General features: G+C 44.6%; 1 long non-coding RNA gene across 2 annotated transcripts in view; it reads left to right on the top strand.

Moving 5' to 3' along the window:
- The window catches only part of LOC132345920 (uncharacterized), a 30,382-nt gene extending 21,175 nt beyond the window's left edge, over window positions 1-9,207 (top strand). For both annotated transcript variants that reach the window (XR_009495506.1, XR_009495507.1), the window contains exon 5: window positions 9,039-9,207. This is a non-coding gene — a long non-coding RNA (uncharacterized lncRNA). The remainder of the gene's footprint in view (window positions 1-9,038) is intronic.
- Window positions 9,208-15,959: the final 6,752 nt, after the last annotated feature.

Below are 15,959 nucleotides of genomic sequence, written 5' to 3'. Positions count from 1 at the left end.
GGTATAACGAATCATTACCAAAGCCTCCTAACTGGTCTTTCTAAAATTTTACCTTTCTTTTTCACGAAAATTTCTCCTTTTAGCTATGCATCTCCAACTTTAATTTGTGTATGAATCATCTGCGGAGCTTGTTAAAATGCAGATTCTGATTTAGTACATTTGGGATGGGAATGGAATTTTTTTTTTTTAACTTCTAACAAGCTCCCATGTGATCTTGATGTCAACCTGACCTGTGGACCACGCTTTGAGGGGTAAGGCTCTATAAACTGCTGGATGAACATTCTAACTGTGAACCTGATCCTGTCACTTTCCTACTTGAAATCCATCCATAAACTCCATCACTTCCAAAGTTAAACCCCAAATCCTTAGATGACATACAGGTCTTTATCTTCTGCTCCTTGCCTATCTTTCCAGCTTTATTTATCATTCTTGCTGTTTCCAGAAATGGTCATGCACCTCCTCACTTGGGCACAGCTCGTGGACCCCACTGATCTAGCAGACGTCCACCCACCCTTTTAGAGTCATCTCATGCTTACCTGTTCTAGGAGTCCTCATCTGTTACCTCAAGGCTTCTTTGCTCCTCAATGCTCCCCAGGCACTGACTGTGAACTTCAGTTACATTTTGTATGCCAGCAAAGTTTTGTCTCCAATTCTTCCTTCCTGTTAGCCTGTCAGTTCCTATAGGGGCATCATTTTCTATTCTCTTAATCTCAGACTCTCTCTACCCCAGCATAGTGTTGGGCACATTTAATAAATACTTGAGTGAAGGTAGACATGAGTTTGTAGTTCCGTCTTGTTTCTTTCATGGTACTTGCTCAGCCAAGGTCAGCCTGTCTCTGGTTCTTGTCTGCCAAGCTCTAGGTCTCGGAAATCCGTGTTCAACCCTCTCTCTGGGGAGATGAATCTGATGCCTTACAAGTCATGTCTAATTCCATGGTCTGAACATTAGCAGCAGTTTAAGTCATTGCTGTTGCTTGGAAAATGCTAATTAATCAACATGATTTGTCTGGTGCTCAAGGGAAAAAGTCAAACTTTTAAAAGCAGCATTTACCTCAGGTAAGTGACTTCTGTTAACTAAGGCGGGAGGTCTCAACCCAGGCTGCCCACTGGAACCACTTGGGAATCTTTTAAAAAACACTGTTGCCTTGGCCCAGCCCCTAGGAATTCTGATTTAATTGGCCTGGAGGTAAGGTGTGGCATCAATAATTTAAAGAACTACCCGTAAAAATCACTGTACCAAATTAGGCATCATAACTCTTCTCTTTTTAAAAAAATTTTTGTATTGGAGTATATTTGCTTTACAAAATTGTGTTAGCTTTTGCTATACAGCAAAGTGAATCAGTCACACATACATATATTCCTCTTTTGTGGATTTCCTTCCCATTTAGGTCACCACAGAGCACTGCTATAACTCTCCTCTAAAAGAGTTGCCACTTATCTGATGGATTATCCAACCATTGTTCTCCCTCCTTGTAGTTGTTCAGTCACTAAGTTGCTTCCAACTCTTTGTGACTCCATGGACTGTAGTTAGACTGCATGCTAGACTCCATGGGGTTCTCCAGGCAAGAATACTGGAGTGGGTTGCCATTTCCTTCTCCAGGGGATCTTTCTGGACCAGGGTTCAAACCTATGTCTCCTGCATTAGCAGGCGGATTCTTTACTACTGAGCCACCAGGGAAGCCCCTTGTTCCTCCTTAGAAACTCTTGACGTAAATTTCTTCTCGACATAGTTAGCAAAGGTGATTAAGTTCTTATTTCAGCTTATTCAGTAGCTGTCACTTACAGTTATGCTCTATGAAGTCTGTAATCTTACTAAGAGGACTTTTGAATGAAAACTCTTGCTCATCAACTCCAATTGACTTCGAATCAGAAAGAGGGGAAATTGGTTTTGGGATGTTTTATATCAACTATGGAAGTATTCTCTGCTTATCTCTAGAATGGACACAGGTAAAGGAGAAGTTCAGCTGAGGGCAGGGGTAAAGCTTTTAAGTTTTCCCTGGCTTAGTTTGGATGGAGTGATTTCTCTGAGGCATTGTGCAGTTGGAGCCCCAAGATATGACTTTGGAATCAGCTATAATTCTGAAAAACAGCTGCTCATGATATTCCTCCCTTGGCACAGAGAATGAATAAGAAACCTTATAGAATCAGAGGTGCTTTTATAGTGGGTGGGCTTCCTTGATGGCTCAGATGGTAAAGAATTCACCTGCAACGCAGGAGACCTGGATTTGATCCCTGCGTTGGGAAGATCCTTTTTTCTTCAGAGGGGATGGGGTTTTTGTTTCTGTTCTTTTTTTGTTTTGTTTTTTGGCCACACCGCACAGCGTGAGGGATCTTAGTTTCCTGACCAGGGATTGCACCCCGTGCCCCCTGCATCCCTGCATTGGAAGCGGGGAATCTTAACTATTGGATCCCCAGGGAAGTCCCAAGGGGATGGGTTTTGATGGGGCCTGGTCTGAGAAGGTCCTCTTTACCCCTGCTCTCCTATAGTTGGCATATATACAGGGTCCTGGGAGCCACCATCCCATAAAGGGGAATTTGAAGGCCATCCATAAACAGTAGCCAAGAGCACCCTTGTATGTTTCGTAAGGCTGTAATACTTTCAGATATCAAACACATTGGTGCAAAAGCTCAGTGTGAGGGGTAGGACAAAGGCTGGTAAACTCTTGGCCAACACTTGGCAGTTTAAAGTCACTCATTTTACCTAGTCTGGTTTAAAGTCACTCATTTTACCTAGCCTGGTTTAAAGTCACTCATTTTACCTAGCCTGGTTTAAAGTCACTCATTTTACCTAGTCTGGTTCAAAGGAGAGTTAGCTTTTGGGCTCATATATATTCCAAGAAGATTTCCCACCTCTGGCTTATAAAGGTGACTTCTGAACAAGGGTTTTGATGTGGTTTTGACTCAGGCTGGTAGCACCTTCATGACCCCAGAAAGAAAGTTGAGATTTTTTTCCTGAGCAGTTTATAGGAAAAATTGAAATGTAACCTCACTAGATGTAATTTGCTTGAAAGTAGGGGCCTATTTTGTTCTTTTCCCTGTTCTTTTTTTCACCCTTCCCCACTTTGCTTTGTATATTACTGATTCCCATAAATGATAGTAAATAATTACAGCTAAAATTTCTGAGCACTTATTAGTTTTTGGCCTCACTGTGTGGCACATGGGATCTTAGTACCCCAACCTCATCAGTCCTGTGCGTCCCCGCACTGGGCATTGGAAGGGTGATGTCTTAACCACTGGAAATCCAGGGAAGTCCTGCCTGGTATATCTTAAATGGCCCTAGGAATATCTCAACTAGTGTCATGGGGTGGGGAAGGTGATTTGTGGAAATTCAGATTTCTGGGCTTGATTCCCATGAGATTCAGGTTCAGCTGATTTGGTGTCAGACCCACTCGTCTTTAGCATCTCAGTCACAAGCTTTTTGAGTTGTTTGGCACGACAACCCAGCTCTCTTGGTGAGTAGGTATCCTCATCTTTGTCTCATGTGACGCTTGTCAGGACACCTTGAATGGTTCAAACCTCATGAGTCCAGACTTTCCGTAGCAACATTAAGCCCTCTACGCATCAAGGGGAGTTCTTGTATAACACAAATCCATTTCACCTCAGTCTCCTATGAGGCAACTAGCTTCACCTGTTTACTGACGCGGCCCACCCCACCTCACTCACATCAGTATTAATGTATAATTCACATACAATGAGTGAAAGCTCTTGGAATATATCAAGTTCCTCCACCACTGTAAACTGGGCTCTTGTTCATATGCTCCAAGTGTGGCATTTCCATCAGCCTTAAATATTTATCCTGCATCACTTCGTTAAGGTGTTGGTCCAGATTCTCAGGTAATGTGAGCTTCTTCTTTCCTGCAAGTTCTAGAATATGACTTAAGGAAGAATCTGAGACTTGGAGCAATGGAAGGAAACTCTGGAATCCTTTTCTGACCTCCCACCTGCCCTGTGCCTGATGGAGGGGAATATCTGTAATTGTTTGCTCCGTTAGGGGGCGCTCATCCTCTCCAGCGACAGCTGGATACAGCTGGTTGACCGCTGTAGTTATTCCTTAAAATATATATATTTATATAAATATATAAAATATATAATATATATGTTCAGGAGATGTGGCTTTGATCCCTGGATTGGGAAGATCCTCTGGAGAGGAAAAGTGCAACCACTCTAGTATTCTTGCCTGGGAAATCTTGCCTGGTGGGCTACGTCCATGAGGTCTCAAAGAATCGGACACGACTTAGCAACTAAACTACCACCACAACAGCAATGGGCTTAGCTGCTCCTCAGCATGTGTGATCCCTCAGTCAGGGATCAAACTCGTGTCTCCTGCATTGGCAGGTGGATTCTTTACCACTGAGCCACCTGGGAAGCCCAATTCTTTCTTTCTTCCTTGTATTATTTTTCATTTGTATTTTTTAAATTGAAGTATAGTTGATTTATTAAAATGTTTCAGGTGTGAGCAAAGTGATTCAGTTATACATATAAACATGTCTATTCTTTTTTCCGATTATTTTCATTATAAGTTATTACTAGATATTGAATATAGTTCCCTGTGCTCTAACAGGAGGTAGGTCCTTGTTGTTTATTGCACATATAGTGTCATGTATCTATTAATCTCCAATTCCTCATTTATCCCTTCCATTGTTTTTCTTATAGATGGCTTTCACCTGCCAGAAATAGAAATGATTTAAAAAATAAACAAACATACTTAATAAGTGAAAATTATCACTAGACACCACCATTTTCTTCTTTACTTAAATCAAGATATAACTTCTAGTGTTAAGAAAACTTCCCTGTAAAATCAGCAGCTATAGGGGAAATATAGATCTGCATTCTGAGTTTTCTAACTGAGGAGTAAGGCAAGAGCAAACTCAGTTTTCTGAGCCCTGAATTTGATTTTAAGCCCTTTGACACCATCTGTGTCCTCTTCCTTCCCTCTCCTAAGACATGCCTTGAGTCCTTGAAAACCCAGTGTGTATTCACAATGAGCTATTGAGAGACTCAAGACAGCTATGACGTTGAACCCAGGAACTTGCCAACTTTCTACCATTTTTTATTATAAGGTCATTTCATATGGTCCAATGTACCATTTCGGAGAAGGCAATGGCACCCCACTCCAGTACTCTTGCCTGGAAAATTCAATGGACGGAGGAGCCTGGTAGGCTGCAGTCCAGGGGGTCGCTAAGAGTCGGGCACGACTGAGCGACTTCACTTTCATTTTTCACTTTCATGCATTGGAGAAGGAAATGGCAACCTACTCCAGTATTCTTGCCTGGAGAATCCTGGGGACAGAGGAGCCTAATGGGCTGCCATCTATGGGGTCGCACAGAGTCGGACACGACTGAAGCAACTTAGCAGCAATGTACCATTTAGTTTTCCAGATCTGACCCATTTCTTCTCGGGCCTCTCCCAGCAGATCTGTTGAGTGATCCTTTCCCAGAAATGGAATCTTTCCATTTCGAGGGGCTCAGAGAAGTCTCGAGTCCTAGATAGGGAAGTGTGTGTGTGTTTGTGTCTGTGTGTGCTCAGCCATGTCTAACTCTTTGTGGCCCCATGGACTGTAGCCCACCAGGCTCCTCTGTCCATGGAATTTTCCAGGCAAGAATACTGGAGTGGGTTGCCATTTTTTACTTCAGGGGATCTTCCTGACCCAGGGATCAAACCCACATCCCTTGCATCTCCTGCATTGGCAGGCAGATGCTTTACCACTGAGCCACCAGGGAAGCCTGGGTAGAGAAGCGTGGCCTCATCTTATCTCCACAGCCAAGCTTTTCATAGTTGTTACCAGAACCTAAGTCCAAGGGCCAGCCCTCCTCCCCACCCCAGGTATCCATCAAGGAAGAGCCTGTTTCATTCACAATGGATAAATCATGACCGACATGTGAACTGTTAAAGAAAAATTATTCATGACACTTGTTGGTGACGATAAGGAAGCCTTTATTCAAAGGGGTTATTACAGTGGGTTTTTTTTTAAATTCCATTTATATATTTATTTTTTAACCCCCAAAACATTTTGTATTGTGGTACAGCTGATTAACAGTGGGGTTTTGCAGGATGAGAGAGAGACTGGGTTCAGCTCTGAAAACAAGAAGGAGAAGTAGGGATTTCTAACCAAGGAGGAGGGTTGATGGGGGAGGTCAGTGGAAGGAAAATTACTAAAAGAAAACATCAGGAAGAGCTGGGTTCTTGCTAAACTGACCTCACAGGGTCATTGCTGAAGGCAGGCCGGGGTAAGGGGATATCACTCAGGGGCTTGGTGGGGACAAGGAAATTTGATCAGATATTGAAGGTAGGGATTCACTCTAAACTGATGGAGCAGGATTCCTGCTAAAACTGGATCTATAAGGACAGAGATGGAAGCCCAAGTTTGGGCCTAGCTGAGCAGAGGGCTCAGGGAAACCTGGTTAAATTTGGTCAAAGAGAGATTCTTTGAATGTAAGTAGGTAACCGTGTTTATTACAGCCAGGGGTCCAGTTTCTCTCTCAAGCACTGTTGTGAATTTGCAGCCCGAGCCATCCTTTGTCCTGAATACACTTCTACGGCCACCCCAATACATCTGTTGTTGTTGCTTATTCTCTAAGTCATGTCCCACTCTTTGCGACCTCATAGACTGTAGCCCACCATGCTCCTCTGTCCATAGGATTTCCCAGGCAAGAGTACTGGAGTGGGTTATCATTTCCCTTTCCAGGGGATCTTCCCAACCCAGGAACAGAATCCACATCTCCCGCACTGGCAGGTGGGTTCTTTACCACTGAGCCACCAGGGAAGCCCCTCTGCCCCAATACATCTATGCTTGACTGAAATCAGGATTTAAATTGGACAATGGTTCAGCGCTTCTTCTGACCTAGAAAAACTGATACATATAATTTTTGGAGTAGAGAAAGGTTTATTGCAGGGCCAAGCAAGGAGAACTGGTGGCCCATGCCCCAAATCTGATTTTTATTTTCAAACTATTAATGTTCACACAAGACTAGGGGCCAGGGTCTCTGTCCACCCAATGTAAAAATAACTGTTTTTCATTCTAGCAATTGATCAGTTCTGTGAGGGAAAAAAATCACAAAGGCTGTTTGAATTTCAGTCAAAAGTAGTCAATCTATTGACCCTGGATTAACATATGTGTTTCCTGGAAGGCCAAGAGATGAATTTTCATTGTCATCCCATTTGAAAGAAGGGACATATCAGTTTCTGCCTGCTGAAGTCTGCCTTAGAAAATTCACGCCTGCCACTGGCCCTCAAACTGCAGGACAAGCTGCCAGAGGCTGTCACAGGTTACTGATCCTGTGCTCAGAGACGGGGGCCTGAGAGCCCTAGCCGGGCCACTTGATGGGAACCTTACCCTGTCTCCTTTGTGGACTTCTGCATACACACAGGGCTGGCACACATGTAGACACAAACATAGAGATCACCTGCAAACCTACACAGACCCACACTCACACCATGGGCGCTGCCACAGACCCCTACTGCTAGCTGCAAGGGAGTCGCGACAGAAAAGCAGTGGAATCCAATCTCAGCTTAATCAATAGGCAATCTCTCAAATGGCGTAAGTAAAGGTCTGGGCAGCAGCAGATCTGAATCTATAGTAGATCTGAATCTGAATCTACAGTGCGTGACTTTGGGGCGGTAACGTCACCTCTCCGTGTCTCAGTGTTTCTATCTGTACAGGGTGAGTGTTGAAATAGCACAGCAGTTCTCAAACTTTAACGTGGAGTCCTGTCCGGAGGCTGGGGCTTCCCAGGTGGTGCTAGTGGTAAAGAACCCGCCTGCCAACGCAGGAGATGTAAGAGGTTCGATCCCTGGGTCAAGAAGATCCCCTGGAGAAGAAAATGGCAACCCACTTCAGTATTCCTGCCTGGAGAATCCCATGGGCAGAGGAGCTAGAGTCCATGGAGTCGAAAAGAGCTGGATATGAGTGAAGTGACTGAGCCAAGGCCACAAGTGTGAGGCCTTGCTCTAGGGCCACAGAAGCTGAGCCCAGAAAGGAGGTCATCTCCGGAACTGACAACCCCTTTGTAACTGTTGCCAAAAGCCCCCCTGATTATCACCAGCAGGTTTCCTGATCCCATATTAGTCAAAAATGCCTGCCCCCAGTACTCACCCTATAGCATCCTAACCTGTCACCTAAGGCCACTCTTTCAGCTGGAATTTTCTCTGTCTTGAGGCTATAAAAACTGGCTGCTGCTAAGTCACTCCAGTCGTGTCCAACTCTGTGACACCATAGACGGCACCCCACCAGGCTCCTCCTCCCCACCAGGATTCTCCTGGAGAATCCCAGGTAAGAATACTGGAGTGGGTTGCCATTTCCTGGCTACTAACCCATGAAAAGTGTCGGCTCTTCCATGAGCCACCCGCTGTCCTAACAGTGTCCTGTTGACTCTCCCTGATCTCTCAGGAGTTCGACCCACTGGGCTCTCAGCGCCCAAATTATCTCTGCTCTCTGTTCTTAGTAAACTCACTCCTTTCTGCAATACTCCATGTCTGGGAATTCTTTTCCAGCTCATGTTCAGACTGCCACGACATTTAACTCTAGTCCGAATCACCTGGAAGGCTTATTAAAACAGAATGCTTGGGCCTCATCCTAGGGTTTTTGACTCAATCTGGGTGGGGCTCCCTAATTTGCATTTTTAACAAGTTTCTAGCTGATGCTGGTCAGGAGCACCACACTTTAAGAATCAGAGGAGTAGAGGAACGCTCTTGTTTTTATTAGGTCTGAAAAATTTCAACTTTGGACAGAAGTCAGGACTAAATGTAAGTTGTCTCAGTTCTCAACCAAAGCTGATTCTGCCTGCAGGGGCCATTCGGCAAGGTCTAGAAACATTTTTGATTGTCTTGGAATCAGGATGTGTTGCTCCCTGCCTCTAGTAAGTAGATGCCTGAGATGCTGTTCAACATTTGAAAATGCCCAGGACAGTCCTCACTACAAAGAATTATCTTGTTTAGAATATCACTGGAAAAAGCCGAGGCTCTTTCAAAGATTTTTTTTTTGATGTGGACCATTTTTAAAGTCTTTATTGAACTTATTATAATATTGCTTCTGTTTCTAGGTTTTGATTTTTTTGGATCTGAACCCACCCCTGCTGCACTAGGAGGCAAGGTCCCAAGCACTGGACTGCCAGGGAAGTCCAGAGAAACCCTGCTCTAAGTGATCCAACTGGGCAAGACTTGGATTTGTATAAAAGTGGTGGACGTTGGAATATACCTCAGGAGATGATTGATGTTGACTTTTCATTTCCTGGAAGGAAAAGATCCTCAAAAACTACCTAACATTCTCTGAAGCTAGATTCTGCTCCTTGCTCCTGGATCTCACTCAAGGATGAGCAAGACAGTTACGCCTCTCAGGAAGCTTGCAGATTTCAGATCCCAGGGCAGCCGCCCAACAAAGCACCAGAGCTTGGCTCCCAGCGGGGCATATTCCCAGAGCAGCATCCATCCGGGATCCGCATCCGGCAGGCCTTGCTCTGCTCTGCATCCTCGCTTAGGATGGCATAGGTGTTGATTACACCGTGTTCCCATTCTCTGCTTCCAACCCATGGGCTAACGAATGAGGGCAGTCCTCGTGGGTTCTGATTAGAATCTTCACATATCCGTCCCTAAATTTGCAGAATATCATAAGCCAGAAAGACTGTGTGTGTGTGTGTGTGTGTGTGTGGTGAGAACCACATATTCGAACCATTCCCTATTTCTGCACCTCATCCTGCCAATTACAATCTGCTTGGTGGTGTGAAACTGACAGCCCGCAGCAGTGATGGAGACAGGAGAACGATGAACAAGGGCTTTGTGCATTCTCAGCTTTAGAGAGAATGTTCAGTGGGGCGGACAGGCATGTAACTGGCAGGTTTAGGAATCAGTAAAAACCAAGAACTGGAAGTCCTAATTTATCGTCTGTTTCAGTACAAGGCTAGACACAGGCTATTTAATATAATGCATTGTTTACAAGTGGAGGAGAGTGGAAGTTATTGATGCATTACAAATGCAGGCAAATGCATCTCATAAGCCAAGGGGTAGGTAATAACAATTGCAGGAGACTAAATTTGACTTTAATCCCCTGAAGAATGGCATGCATACAGCTTAAAATGATAAAAGCTGGAGGGGGTGTGGGGAGAGGGAAGGAGGGAGGGAGGAGATCAAGGGAGACAGAAGGAGACAGAGTGGGTGGGTGGGGGGAGAGAGACAGAAAAAGAGAAATGAGAGCTGGCTTTCTCCTGGGATTATGCATTTCTCGATTAGGAAATAGAGTGGAAATTGAAGGAAAGATTTTTTTAAACCTTGTTTGGATAAACAAGCATCACGCTTGGCAGAGTGTTTTCAGTAGCAGGTCTGGCGTCATGGTCAAGCAGCTTGGAGTGATTTAAAGACCTGCCAATCCCTTAGATAACCCCCAAAGGCAGAAACAGAAAACAAGTCTTCGTTTGATCAGTGCGTGTAGGCTGTTCTGCGTCCCCCATCCCGGGGTCATTAGCACCTCAGCCACACTGGCTGGGTGTAAACAAACTTGCCCAGCCTTTGTGGTTAAAATTCCCCACTGTTGACACTTAGTGCCCAATGCTTTGGACATGGTTGATGTCCCGTGAACGTTGGCTGAGTGGACTTGGGGTGATGCAGATGCCCATAAAGAAGTGATATAGCTAGCCTCCATATTTCAGAGTCCCTGCAGGGAATGTGGCTTTGGAGTCAGTAAAATTGAGTCTACCCCCCACCCACACTGAAATCTCCTCTGCCACATTATTGACTGCAGCTGCTGCTGCTTAGTCACTCAGTCGTGTCCAACTCTTTGAGATCCCATGGACTGTAGCCTGTCAGGCTCCTCTGTCCATGGGATTCTCCAGGCAAGAACACTGGCGTGGGTTGCCATTTCCTTCTCCAGGGGATCTTTCCGACCCAGGCATCGAACCCACGTCTCCTGCATTGGCAGGCAGATTGTTTACCACAGAGCCATCCAGGAAGCCCACTGTGTGGCAAGCACTGTGCTAAAACATCCATGTAGCATTTCTTTATGCTCCTCTCCAACTTAGGAGGCAGCAAGCATCATTTATTTTTAAAGATGTGGAGATTGAGGCATGGAGAGTTTTCACAGCTGGTGCTGCTGGGGGAGGCTGGCTCTGCGGGGCATCCTTGTCACTGCTGAGGATGTTCTTCGTGTGGACCTGAAGCTGGCCTCCCATTCCCACCCAGCAGTCCCCACGGGCTAGTGTGCCCGATGCCGGATTTCCACTATCAACACGGTTCACATTTGCCTAGTTTGTGGATGCGTTTGCAGTGCACCATCTGCCTTTTCTGGTGATCCAGGGGCAAACAGAGGGAGAAAGAAGACTGGCACTGAAGATCTTTCTATGAGAGCTCTCTGAGTGTGGAGCCAAGTGCGTCCAGCCTGGGTCATGGAGCACGGAGGCCCTGCTCATCACTGCGAGAAGCCAGTGTTTGTGGATCAGTCCGGGAGAAAGAAATGAACTTACTCTGGAGAACAAACAGTGGTGTCAGTGACCCATCTGTGTGCTTAAGCCGGATGAATCCTGAAGGGAGCCAGTAATGTCACCTCTCTAGGCGAACGCCAATCTGGTAGGTCCTCAGTGAACATTCGTTGAGTATCTCATCAGACAGCATTCTGGCTGATGGTTGTGCTGCCAGCCCGTGTCCTCAGAAAGGCTAAGCCTGGAGAGAGAAAACATTTTTTTATTTGGAAGAATGATCTTGACCACTTGCCTCAGACTTTGGGTAATTAGACCTCACCATCTGAAGTACTATTTCCTTGCAGCTGGTTTGTATTTTGGGGCTATGTGTCTTCTGGGTGTTTGCCCTTGAGGCACGATGGGGCTCATCCCTAGTTTTCTGTGGGAACCTGTGGGCAAGTCAGCTCCTCTCTCTGGGATGTGTAAGACTTCCCTGGATATTCCAAAGAGAGAAGCTGAACTATTCCGTGGTTGGCAAGCCCTGTCCATTTTGATTATTTCCTTTCCTTTCTGAGAGCCAGTTCTTTTTCTGTTTGTTTGGTTTTTTTTTAATTTATTGGACTACAGTTGATTTATAATGTGTTAGTTTCTGCTGCACACCAAAGTGAATCATATATATATGTATATACACACATATATCCACTTTTTTTTTAGATTCTTTCCTCATGTAGATCATTGCAGAGTACTGAGCAGAGTTCCCTGTGCTATTGACATATGTCTGTGAGCAGTCAGTCAAGTTCGACTTTTTGCAACCCCAGGGACTATAGTCTGCCAGGCTCCTCTCTTCATGAAATCTTCAAGGCAAGAATATTGGAGTGGGTTGCCATTTCTTTCTCCAGGGGATCTTCCCAACCCAGGGATTGAACTTGCGTTTCTTGCATCACCTGTGTTGGCAGGAGGGTTCTTTACCAGCTGAGCCAGTGGGGAAATGCTGTTGACATATGTGTGTATGTGTTAGTCACTTAGTCATGTACGACTCTTTGCGACCCCATAGGCTGGAGCCCACCAGGCTCCTCTGTCGGTGGAATTCTCTAAGCAAGAATACTGCAGTGGGTTGCAATTCCCTTCACCAGGGGATCTTCCCGACCCAGGAATGAACCCAGGTCTCCTGCATTGCAGGCAGATTCTTTACCGTCTGAGCCACCAGGGAAACCCCTATTGACATATACATACTACTATATATATATATATATATGTAAAATAGATAACTAATAAGGACCTACTGTACAGCCAGTTCTTCTAATGGCACCTTTTCACAGTCTAACAGGCTTGAAAAATTAGAGGCATCTTTGTCCTCGCTCCTGACTCTTATATCCAACCAACTGTCCTTTCTAGTGACTTTATCTCGGAAGTGTCTCCTACCTAGGCCAGTCTGGCCTTCATGATTGCTCACTCATGCAATGGCAGGAAGCTCTGAACTGGTTTTGTTGCCCCCAGCTCTCAATCCAGTTTGCCCCTGCACAGGCAGAGAGCTTCCAAATGCAGTGTTTACTGGTGACAATGAGCAGAACACCTTTTACCAAGGAACGATGAGGGAGGTGCGATGGAGCTTTGTGATGGTATTGGTGCATGATAAGGGATGCAGACATCGTGGTAGCTGGATCATTTAATGAGCACCTACTCTGTGTCAGACTGCTTCAAATGCTAGTCAAACATAATTTTTTTTTTTAAATTTCTTGATAGGGATCATTTTCAAAGTCTTTAGGTACTTGTTACAACATCGTTTCTGTTTTATGCTTTGGTTTTCTGGCCACAAGGCATGCAGGATACCTGACCAGGGAATGAACCCTCACCTCCCGCATTGGAAGGCAAAGTCTTAACCACTGGACTGCCAGGGAAGTCCCCACAATTTCTAATCTTTGTTAACAGGCTTGATGCCTCTATTATCATCTCAGTGGTAAAGAAGCCTCCTGCCAATGCAGGAGACATGGGTTTGATCCCTGGGTGGGGAAGATCCCCTGGAGAAGGGAATGGCACCCATCCCAGTATTCTTGCCTGGAGAATTCCATGGACAGAGGAGACTGGTGGGCTACAGTCCATGGGGTTGCAAAGAGCCGGACACAACTGAACGACCAACACTTTCACCTTTTTATGGGACCATCAGATGTATTTTGTTTTTCTCTTTTTTAAAAATATTTTTTGGCCACATCACATAGCATATGGGATCTTAGTTCCCTGACCAGGGATAGGATCTACCCCCCTTGCCTTGGCAGCACAGAATCTTAACCACTGAACTTCCAGGGAAATCCCCATCATGTGTATTTTAATACAAATACTGTTTTATAGACTCAGGGTCCAAACTTTCCTGTAGGATTATAACAAGGTTGCTCAGATTGAGATCTAAACCAAATCAGGGGGAAAATATTCTTTTATTTACATATATTTGATCGTTAAATACAGTTTCCGCCTATGGTAACCCACCCTCAACCAATCCTTAGAAAGTGAAAGTCTATAAAGGCAAAAAAATATGATTCGTTTTTTAAAGCTCATGTATCCTTGAAATGTTTCAGTTCTTAATTGAGTTCTTGATACAATAGCAGTGTTTTACTATGGTCAGAATGCAAGGAGAATCCAGTTTGGTTGGGGGCAAATCTGGTAAATTTGTTCTCACACAACAGAGAATGTGAAATGGTCAAAGAATCAAATCTAGCGGACTTCCCTGGTGGTCCAGTGGTTAAGAATCCACCTGCTAATGCAAGGAACACAGGTCTGATCCCTGGTCTATGAAGATTCCACGTGCTGTGGGGCAACTAAGCCTATGCACCCAAACTACTGAGCCTGAGCACCCTAGAGCCTGTGCTCTGCAACAAGAGAAGCCACCGCCATGATAAGACCGTGCACCGCAACTAGGGAGTAACCCCACCCGCCACAACTAGAGAAAACCCACTCAGCAACGAAGACCCAGCACGACCGAATAGGAAATGAATACATAACATTTAAATTTTTTTAAAAAAGAATCAAATCTAGGGCTACTGTTGGCAGAGAGGGTGTGCCAGAAGTAGCAAGCCAGTAATGATTTTGCAGAGGTGGGGAAGAGAAACATTTCTATATGGATTTGCAAAAGTTATTATTCCTATCAAAAGGAGCAAGCTTCTAAATGTCCTATCTTTCTTGAGGATTTTTTTGGGGGCAACCCAGAGGTTTCAGACGGGTATTCAGGGAGAGACAGAAAGCCACAGTCATGGAGGAGAAAAGGCCAGTCCCATGGTGATAAATGGCTGGCAAATAGGCATTCAACAGAGAGCCCTGGGAGAAAAGCAAGCACTCTTCTGTAAGTACAATACATGAAGACTCTTTAGAAAACCTGAGGCTAAGAGACAGACATTTTCTGAAATTAGTGGTAATGATGCTGATATCAGGAAATAACCATTCCGGCACAGAATGGCCTGGAACAAGAACAGCCTGAGATGCAGAGGATCGGCCGAACCGGGATCACACGAGAAGAAAATCCCCACAGGACCAGACAGAGGCAGTTCCCGTCACCTTTGAAGAAGGCTTTTCACCCATTCTCCAATGAGGGGAGATTGGAAGTGAGCATCAGAACCCTGCTGTACACTTCTTATCGTTGTCCCTTGTATAATTATATTTAAGTTAACTGTACAGGAAACTCTGCAGCTCTTATTCCATGGGTCGGACCCCATTCAACTTTTTGTTGTCTTCATTAATGCCCCGAGTGAGACAGCCACTTCAGGTGTCCTTGTACACTGATTTGTGGACCAGTGGAACCTTCTGACTTCTGCACATGAAATTCTGGTCCAAGCATGGTCCTCATGGAAGTTGGACTTAGCCTGGAGTATTCCTGTCTGAGTGTGCTGCACCTCCCCAGACCACTGTTTAAAAAATGGCAATTTACTTGCAATTTCCTGCCTTGATGGATTCCTTTTTTTTAAAAAGTTGTTGATTTACAGTGTTTTGCCAATCTCTTCTGTATAGCAAAGAGACTCAGTTGTACACATATATACATTCTTTTTTAATATTCTTTTCCGTTATGGTTTATCAGAGAATGCTGAGTGATAATTCCCTGTTATTAAAATCCTTGTACGGTAGGACTTTGCTGTTTATCCATTCTAAATGTAATAGTCTGTTCGTAACTCCCGATCCAGAGAGTCTGTTCTCTCCCTCTATGAGTCTGTCTCTGTTTTGTCTTTGAGTTCATTTGTGTTAGATTCCACATGTAAATGATATCATATGGTATTTGTCGTTCTCTTTCTGACTTCACATACTCTGGCTGTACCCATGTTGCTGCAACATCTTTTTATGGCTGAGTCTTATTCCATTTGTATATAGGCACCACATCTTCTTTATCCATTCATCTGCTGATGGACATTTAGGTCGTTCCCATGTCTTGGCTATTCTGAAAAGTGCTGCTAACGAACATAGAGGTGCATGTATCTTATTGAATTATAGTTTTGTCCAGGTATATTTCCAGGAGTGGAATTGCTGCATCATACGGTAATTCAATTTTTAGTTTTCTGAGAAACCTCCATACTGTTTTCCATAGTGGCTGCACAAATTTAC

Source organism: Bos taurus, chromosome 8 (genome assembly GCF_002263795.3).
Source record: "Bos taurus isolate L1 Dominette 01449 registration number 42190680 breed Hereford chromosome 8, ARS-UCD2.0, whole genome shotgun sequence".
NCBI lineage: Eukaryota > Metazoa > Chordata > Mammalia > Artiodactyla > Bovidae > Bos > Bos taurus.
The sequence above is the reverse complement of the archived record's forward strand: the minus strand, read 5'-3'. Positions and strand labels throughout refer to the sequence as shown.